The sequence below is a fragment of the Cynoglossus semilaevis genome, chromosome 18, assembly GCF_000523025.1.
Source record: "Cynoglossus semilaevis isolate Cse_v1.0 chromosome 18, Cse_v1.0, whole genome shotgun sequence".
Taxonomy (NCBI): Eukaryota; Metazoa; Chordata; class Actinopteri; order Pleuronectiformes; family Cynoglossidae; genus Cynoglossus; species Cynoglossus semilaevis.
The window spans coordinates 1,358,805-1,365,559 of NC_024324.1; the positions used below are offsets into that span (position 1 = coordinate 1,358,805).

General features: G+C 44.7%; 1 long non-coding RNA gene across 5 annotated transcripts in view; it reads right to left on the reverse strand.

Annotated features, from left to right (window-relative positions):
• The window catches only part of LOC107989962 (uncharacterized), an 8,091-nt gene extending 1,671 nt beyond the window's left edge, over positions 1-6,420 (reverse strand). For 2 of the 5 annotated variants that reach the window (XR_001761491.2, XR_003052594.1), the window contains exons 1-4: positions 6,075-6,412; positions 5,627-5,656; positions 3,897-4,003; positions 3,178-3,442 (exon numbers count right to left, since the gene is read on the reverse strand). This is a non-coding gene — a long non-coding RNA (uncharacterized LOC107989962). Of the gene's footprint in view, positions 1-3,177; positions 3,443-3,896; positions 4,004-4,987; positions 5,578-5,626; positions 5,657-6,074 lie in introns of those variants that run through there. The other 3 variants (XR_003052596.1, XR_003052595.1, XR_001761489.2) reach the window with 3 other exon arrangements.
• Between the last annotated feature and the right edge of the window lie 335 nt (positions 6,421-6,755).

A 6,755-nucleotide genomic window follows, 5' to 3' on the forward strand; every position in this document is an offset into this window, starting at 1 on the left:
CCCTCTCCCCCCCCTCTCCCCCTCTCTGGTGTAGGAGCGTGTTAATCCCATTACACGTGTGTGAATACCAGCTGGAGGAGAGAGTGGGGGAGTCGGGGGGGGAGGGCTGTGAACACAGAGTGTTTTTGTCCCAGTCAGAGTGACTGCACACTATACCACTGTCTGCCTGAAGGGGGACCCCCCTCCCCTCCCCCCGACTGTAATGTCATGAAGTTTATGGTAACATCACGTAATGAAAGGACACGTTGGAGGTTTTTTATTCTGCAGCTCAGAGAACGTTTTGTTCCAGAGACTTCCATCCTGTCAAAAACTGTCAACGAGTCCCAGTTTTTACTGAAAGACGCGTCGTCTGAGGGGAAACACAACAACAAACGTCTCTGAGCGGCAACAAGACAACTTTTCACCCTCAAGTCCACGTCGACGACAACACCATTGATTCAAACACAATAATAAATATTTTTATGTTTCTACGTTTAGTCGTACACTTTTATCTTAAGGTAACCACTGACTAATGCTAACTATTTTAGCATTAGCTGTTCTGACTATTTTAAGGCTGTTTACGGTAATAAAAATAAAATTGAGAGCTGAATTATAATAACCCTTTACTGTTGAGTGACTGTCAACAAACACAGAAGAGCTAAATGTTAGCTTTTTGGCTAACTTTTAGCACTAACTTTTAGCTTTTTTCAACAACGTTTTATTATATTTAGATCATCTTTAGCCTGTTTTGCTCCTGGCTTGAATCTTGAATCTTGGTCTTTATATGATAGCGTACGGCTACTTGTAGGAATATTTCATCTAACTCTTAGCTTGCCCCTTGAGGCTAATGTTCGTACTACAGGACAGCCTGGTCGGAACTAACTTTACAGGAACACAAAAGCTGTCATTGACAAATTTCAAGGCCAGTTCCAGGTATTTCCAGGCCCTTTTTTGCTCCGACCCTGGGTTCCTTTCTGACCCTGGCGCAGCGCCACCATGTGAACAAACAGCGACTGAACACACGATCCAGGTCTTAACGCAGGGGGAGACGGTGTAAGGCCACGGTCGGTCCTTGGAGAGGAAGAGCGACTGCAGAGAGGAATGTGAGGTTACCTCTGATCTGATCTGATCTGTGGCCCGGAGCCAACGCTGGTACAGAGAGAAGAGAGGAAGAGGAGGAGGAAGAAGAAGAAGAAGACGGAGGTCAAGTGATTGAAAAGAGAGAGGGGAGCAGCTTTAGGGGGTGAGAAGAGGGAGACAGTTGAGGGGAGACGGGTGGGGGAGCTGGGAATGGGGGCAGAGAGAAGGAGAAGCATGTGTGGAACGGTGTCAGTCTATATAGAGCTCGGCGTGTCTGGATCTGGAGGAACTCCCTCTTCCTATTCCAATTGGCACCACGGGCTGTGTCTTCCTGTAAACGCCTGGCCAAATACCCAGACTGCTCCGTCAACGCTATCGATTTAGAAACACTGAATCAAAGAGGAGCTGCTGCTGCTGCTGCTGCTGCTGCTACATCAACATCAACATCTAACATTTCTGCCTCACGTTCAGCTGGGCCCAACATGAAGTCCTGGCCCAGTCCGGTTCCTGCTGCCGCCGACGTTAACGAATACAAAATGTTGTCTCTTCAACAATAAAACGATAACAATAATATTCAAACGTTCCTTTAAGGAAATACATCTACTTGAGGGTCAAAGGTCACTGTTAAAACCCAGAGGGTCAGTGAACACAACGTGGACCGACAGGAGACAGAGCCAGGGCTACAAACACAGATGGATTTATACTGTAATAATGAGGCCGGCTGTGATTGGCCGATGCCTCAGAACTGAAGAAAGTTCTTCAGAAACCCAGTCCAGTTCTCTTCTTCTTCTGAACCTGTTCTTCTAGTCCCAGACCACAGGGCTGCTCCAGAGTTGTTCCACTGGCAGGTACTGTAGGAAGCGCCCTCTGCTGGATTAAATGCCAAGGAGTCCAGTGTCTGTATACGAAGCCCACGCTGCGTCGTCGACTGATGTCATTTCCTGTACGAGGTTTTTACTGCAGCTTTAGAGACAAGGGTTTAAAAAAAAAAAAAAAAAACTGAAGTTTTACACTAAATTCTATCCACGTCGTCCATGTTGGTGTGTCTAGCCTCAGGTCGGGGTTTCCCACGCTGACTGTCAGGGGCGGATAAATCTGCAGTGATTTGCCCGCAGCGTCTACGTGTCCACGGCCGCACGCCTTTAATGTAAACACAGGTCGCCGCATGTGGATTCTGACGTGGGGACGGTCTGTCTGAGGTTCCACGATCCAGACTCATCGCCCTCCTCTGACCAGAACTGCACGCTCTGGGCATGTGGGGCAGACGGACGCCTCCGCCTTTGTGGTGGTTTTGACGCGCGGCGATCGTGTGATGTCTGCTGCCATTACCGTGCTCTGGGCCTGATGCACTCGGGCTGCTGAGTCGAAAGGGTCGCGTCCCGTTCACCCAGCCAGGACTAACCTACACAAACAGGAGCGCCAGCCAATCCCAACCCGACGCAGACACGGTCGCTCCCAATCCACAGCCGTCCAAGCGTAACTGCAGCACGCAGCCAAGACCACCACCACCACACACCCACCCACCACACACACCCTGATCCAAACCCGACCTCTGATATTTGATCCTGGAGCCTCCACAGCTCAGTGGAGAACTCCTGGTAATCAGACTGGAGGAGGAGGAGGACGAGGACGAGGACGAGGAGGAGGTGGCGGCTCTGACGCATATGACTCACAGGCGTCGATCAAACCGACAACCCATTTGTCCGTCGGTGGATTAAAGTCAGTCAGAACAAGAAACGGCTGAGCATCAGAACCAGCATCAGAACCAGAACCAGAACCAGAACCCTTCTAATGTCGACTCATAATTATCAGATAAAATGTCAAACAGTGTTTTGTTCTTTTTCAAAGATTCTCGTCACATAAATACCATCAAAGCAACATAAATCACTAATCTTTGATTTTTTTTCTTCTAATGTCGACAACAAAACTTTGTAGAAAAAAAACGGTTTGAATTTCTTATAATTCTGGATTTCTGTCACTGTTAAACTTTTCATTTGATAATTAGGTTGTTTTTTTTCATTAGAATTGATAACGAACCTCCAACGACCACTAATTACCAATATCTGGACTTGAATCCATCCAAACATCCATCCAAACATCCGCTGGATCCAACATTACCTCTACAGTCTTTTCAGCATCATGGGGGGGGGCTGGATCCAAGCAGTCATTGGGTGAGGGTGGGGTGACATCACAGCTGGAGAGGAGTGACCCATGTGATGATGATGTTGTTGTTGTTGTTGTTGTTGTTGTTGTTGTTGTTTTTCCTGGTGTTCTCAGGTGCAGCGTCACGTCATCAAACACACCTGGGTCGTGGACGTCCTCTCAGCTGTCTCCTCGCCCTCCGTCACGTCCAGTGTTTGAGGACGAGCAGACGCTGACGTGTCTGTGGAGCAGAGGACGGTAGACTATACACGTCAAGCCGTCTTATATACATTAGAGTCAAACAGTGAAGAGCAGAGGGCGAGAAACAGCTGCCGACTCTGGGACTGATCTGGTCCGTCAGCGAGAAAGACACGGAGGAGAGGAAACAGGACACAGTGATGAGGAACAGGGGCCAATAAGGGGGGAGGAGGGGGAGGAAGTGAAGGAGGTGAAAGATTACACACACACTCACGTATGTTAATACACTGAAATATCGTAATATTTCGATTCACGAAACCGTATCATTTCTACAGCACTGCATGGATTTTCATTCACAACAATTAACATGGAAATATTCATAGCGTTGGTTTGTTTTTGTCTTGCAGTTAAACCTTCAACCACTAGGTGATTGTACAGGGACTGCATATATTTGCAAAAATCCGAGACTTTGAGGCAAACAATCGTATTTTTTTCACCTGGTTTCTTGTCTTCTGACGTCCCGTCTGTCTGACGTCCTGTCCTCGTTGATCCATTAGTTATGTCTTCTTCAGGGCAAAGTTTTCCATTTTTCCAGGCGGAAACACTAAAACCATGAAATGGGTTCACTTCTCAGGCCTTCTCAGGATTACAAGAAAATAAGACACATGAGACCAATTCCTGGACAGTTATGGAATGCCTGGAATGTGTGTGTGTGTGTGTGTGTGTGTGTGTGTGTGTGCAGTCAGCTTGATTTAACAGAAGAGAACATGTCTCTAAATCGTTGCCTTCACCACAGGGTCCAGGATCTGAGGGAATATTCAGGAACTATTGTTGTAAAAAAAAGTTACTGCTGTGTTTCCTCCTCACCTCTACAGTCACGTCATGGCTTACCATCTATTTTCCTCTAAATAGAATCAGTTTTGTATGTCGACATAAGCACCAAAGATTTTTAATATAAATTTTTTTGTTAGGTTAAGCGGCCTCTAGTGTTGAGTATGGACATATAACTGGTGGTGTTCTAAGGTACTGCAGGGCAGTGGTGACATTTCTGGTTGATATTATGTCCTACATTTTTACACCTATTTAAACGAATATTCATTAATATTTGACGCTGAGTAAAATTAAAATATTTCAGTTATAACAGCAAAATATCAGGAAGCCCAGTCTTCATTCTTTGATATTTTTATAACGTAATGACATGTAAATAATACATACCTGTAATAAATTAACTCTACGTTATAAGTACAACTTGTTTACTAAATTGGCGCAGTTTCGCCTTTTTTTCTTTTTGATTTTCAACTGTTTTGACTCGTGTAGCCAATAACTGTTTGCTATTCTGTAAAAACGTTTTTAATATTTTGCTATTTTAAAAAGCTATATTTTTATTTGCTAAATGTTTGATGTTTTGTCTTTTTTTCTACGTTGTTTGCTACCGTGGTTAGCCGTTTAGCTGCTACTTGGCTAAATTGAAGTTGACTAGCTTTCCCAGAACTGCCGTTGACTTTTACTAAATTTAAAAAATGACATCAGTTTTCCCAACATTAAATGACCAGAGAACAAAAATAACCACAACATAAAAAAGACATACCTAATGAAATCCACAGAAGTTGTAATTGCTACAAAAAAAAAACGGTTCAACGACCCACTTACTGAAGCTGAGGAGAACCGCACCGATTAATTTAAGGCGAAATGGCTCCATCTAGTGGCTATTATTTAAAACGTCAACCTGACAAATTTTTGCATTTTGTCATTAAATAAATGTGATGATTAACTCTTCTGTTTTAATGTTTGGTACAGGGTTCAGGCTCCACGTCTGGAATCTCATCTGAATTTTCCATCTGGACTTTGGTCTCACAAACATCTGGACTCAGGGTGTGTGTACGACGACGCAAACACAGGAGTTCATTCATGGTTTACTGAGCATGAAGAACGAAGTGTGTGTGTGTGTGTAACTTCCCAGACTTGAGACTTTGTGCCAATGATTGGAAACACACACACACACACAGATCAGGCCACCCAGGTCTGAACCTCCCAGGACCAGCACCAGGACTTGAACCAGCAGCAGCAGCAGCAGCAGCAGCAACACCAGCAGCAGCAGCATCAACATTACATGGAGACAGTTGAATGTGAAGAGTTACTGAAACCTCAAACTGACTGACACACACACACACACATACATGGGGACGGAGGGAGGGGGGGGTTGAACTGTAGGACTTGAACCACTGACCTCCTTGAAGTAAGGCTGGAACACTAACTGCTGTAAAAAAAAAATCACATAAATGTTTTAATTGTTCTTGAGTAAATCAGATCAGGTAAAAACACCAACAGAATCAAGAAAAAATCTGGAAAACCAACACCAGCAGTTTTTACTGTGGAGGGAAAAAAAGTGCAAGATTTTTTTTTTTTTTAAAGAAATATTGCTGTTTTTATTGGCCACCGTTCAGGAAGTAAGTGATCTGATTGGGTAATAATTTACTGGACAGAGAAATTAGCTCCCGTCGTTGGCCAAAAGTCTTTCCTAAGTGGACTGCTGTGATTAATGTACTGCAGAGGAGCAGAGGAGCAAGTGTGGAGGTTTGGCCGGAGCGGAAAACTCCACCCTGGATCCAGCTCATAAAAACACAGAAGAAGAAGAAGAAGAAGAAGAAGAAATGAAGGAAGACAAAATGTCTCACCTCTTACAACAACATCAGCACAGATCCAGGTTCCAGGTTCCAGACTCCAGGTTCCAGACTCCAGGTTCCAGACTCCAGGTTCCAGACTCCAGACTCCCTCAGCCTGGTGGAGGCCTGTGGTGTTGCTTCAGCACAGAGGTGTAAATGTGTGCGGGGGGGCGACAGCAGAAACTCAGGCCCCCTGTGAGGGCAACAACAGCACTAACACATTAAATATCCATGCCCCCTGCTGGCTGGAGCTGCAGGCTGCCCTGAATCATTCAGGACCGCTCTCTCTCCCTGATGACACTCACAGAATATACAGCTGCAGGAATGTGCTGGAATCTCAATCTGCCATGTCAGCAACACAAAAAGAAAAAAAAAGAAAAAAGTCAGATTTGAAAAAAGAAAAAAAAAGAAAAAAGTCAGAGGACAGAGAAAAGGAAAAAGTAGCAGCGATTTTTTTTTTGGCACCTTGTTTGTCAGAGCAAAAGTTTTGTGCAGAAATGTAGACAACTTTCTTACAGGCAGATAAAAAGACAGCTGGGCAACAGAGCCATCTAGCGTCAGGCGTCAGTATTACACGACGTTGCCTATAAAAATCGGTTTCACTAAATGTAAAACATTATAATCGACTCAACGATTTCTTGTTGCCTTCTCTGAGTTTGATAGAAAAAGACACAACACAAACCTGGAAATCCC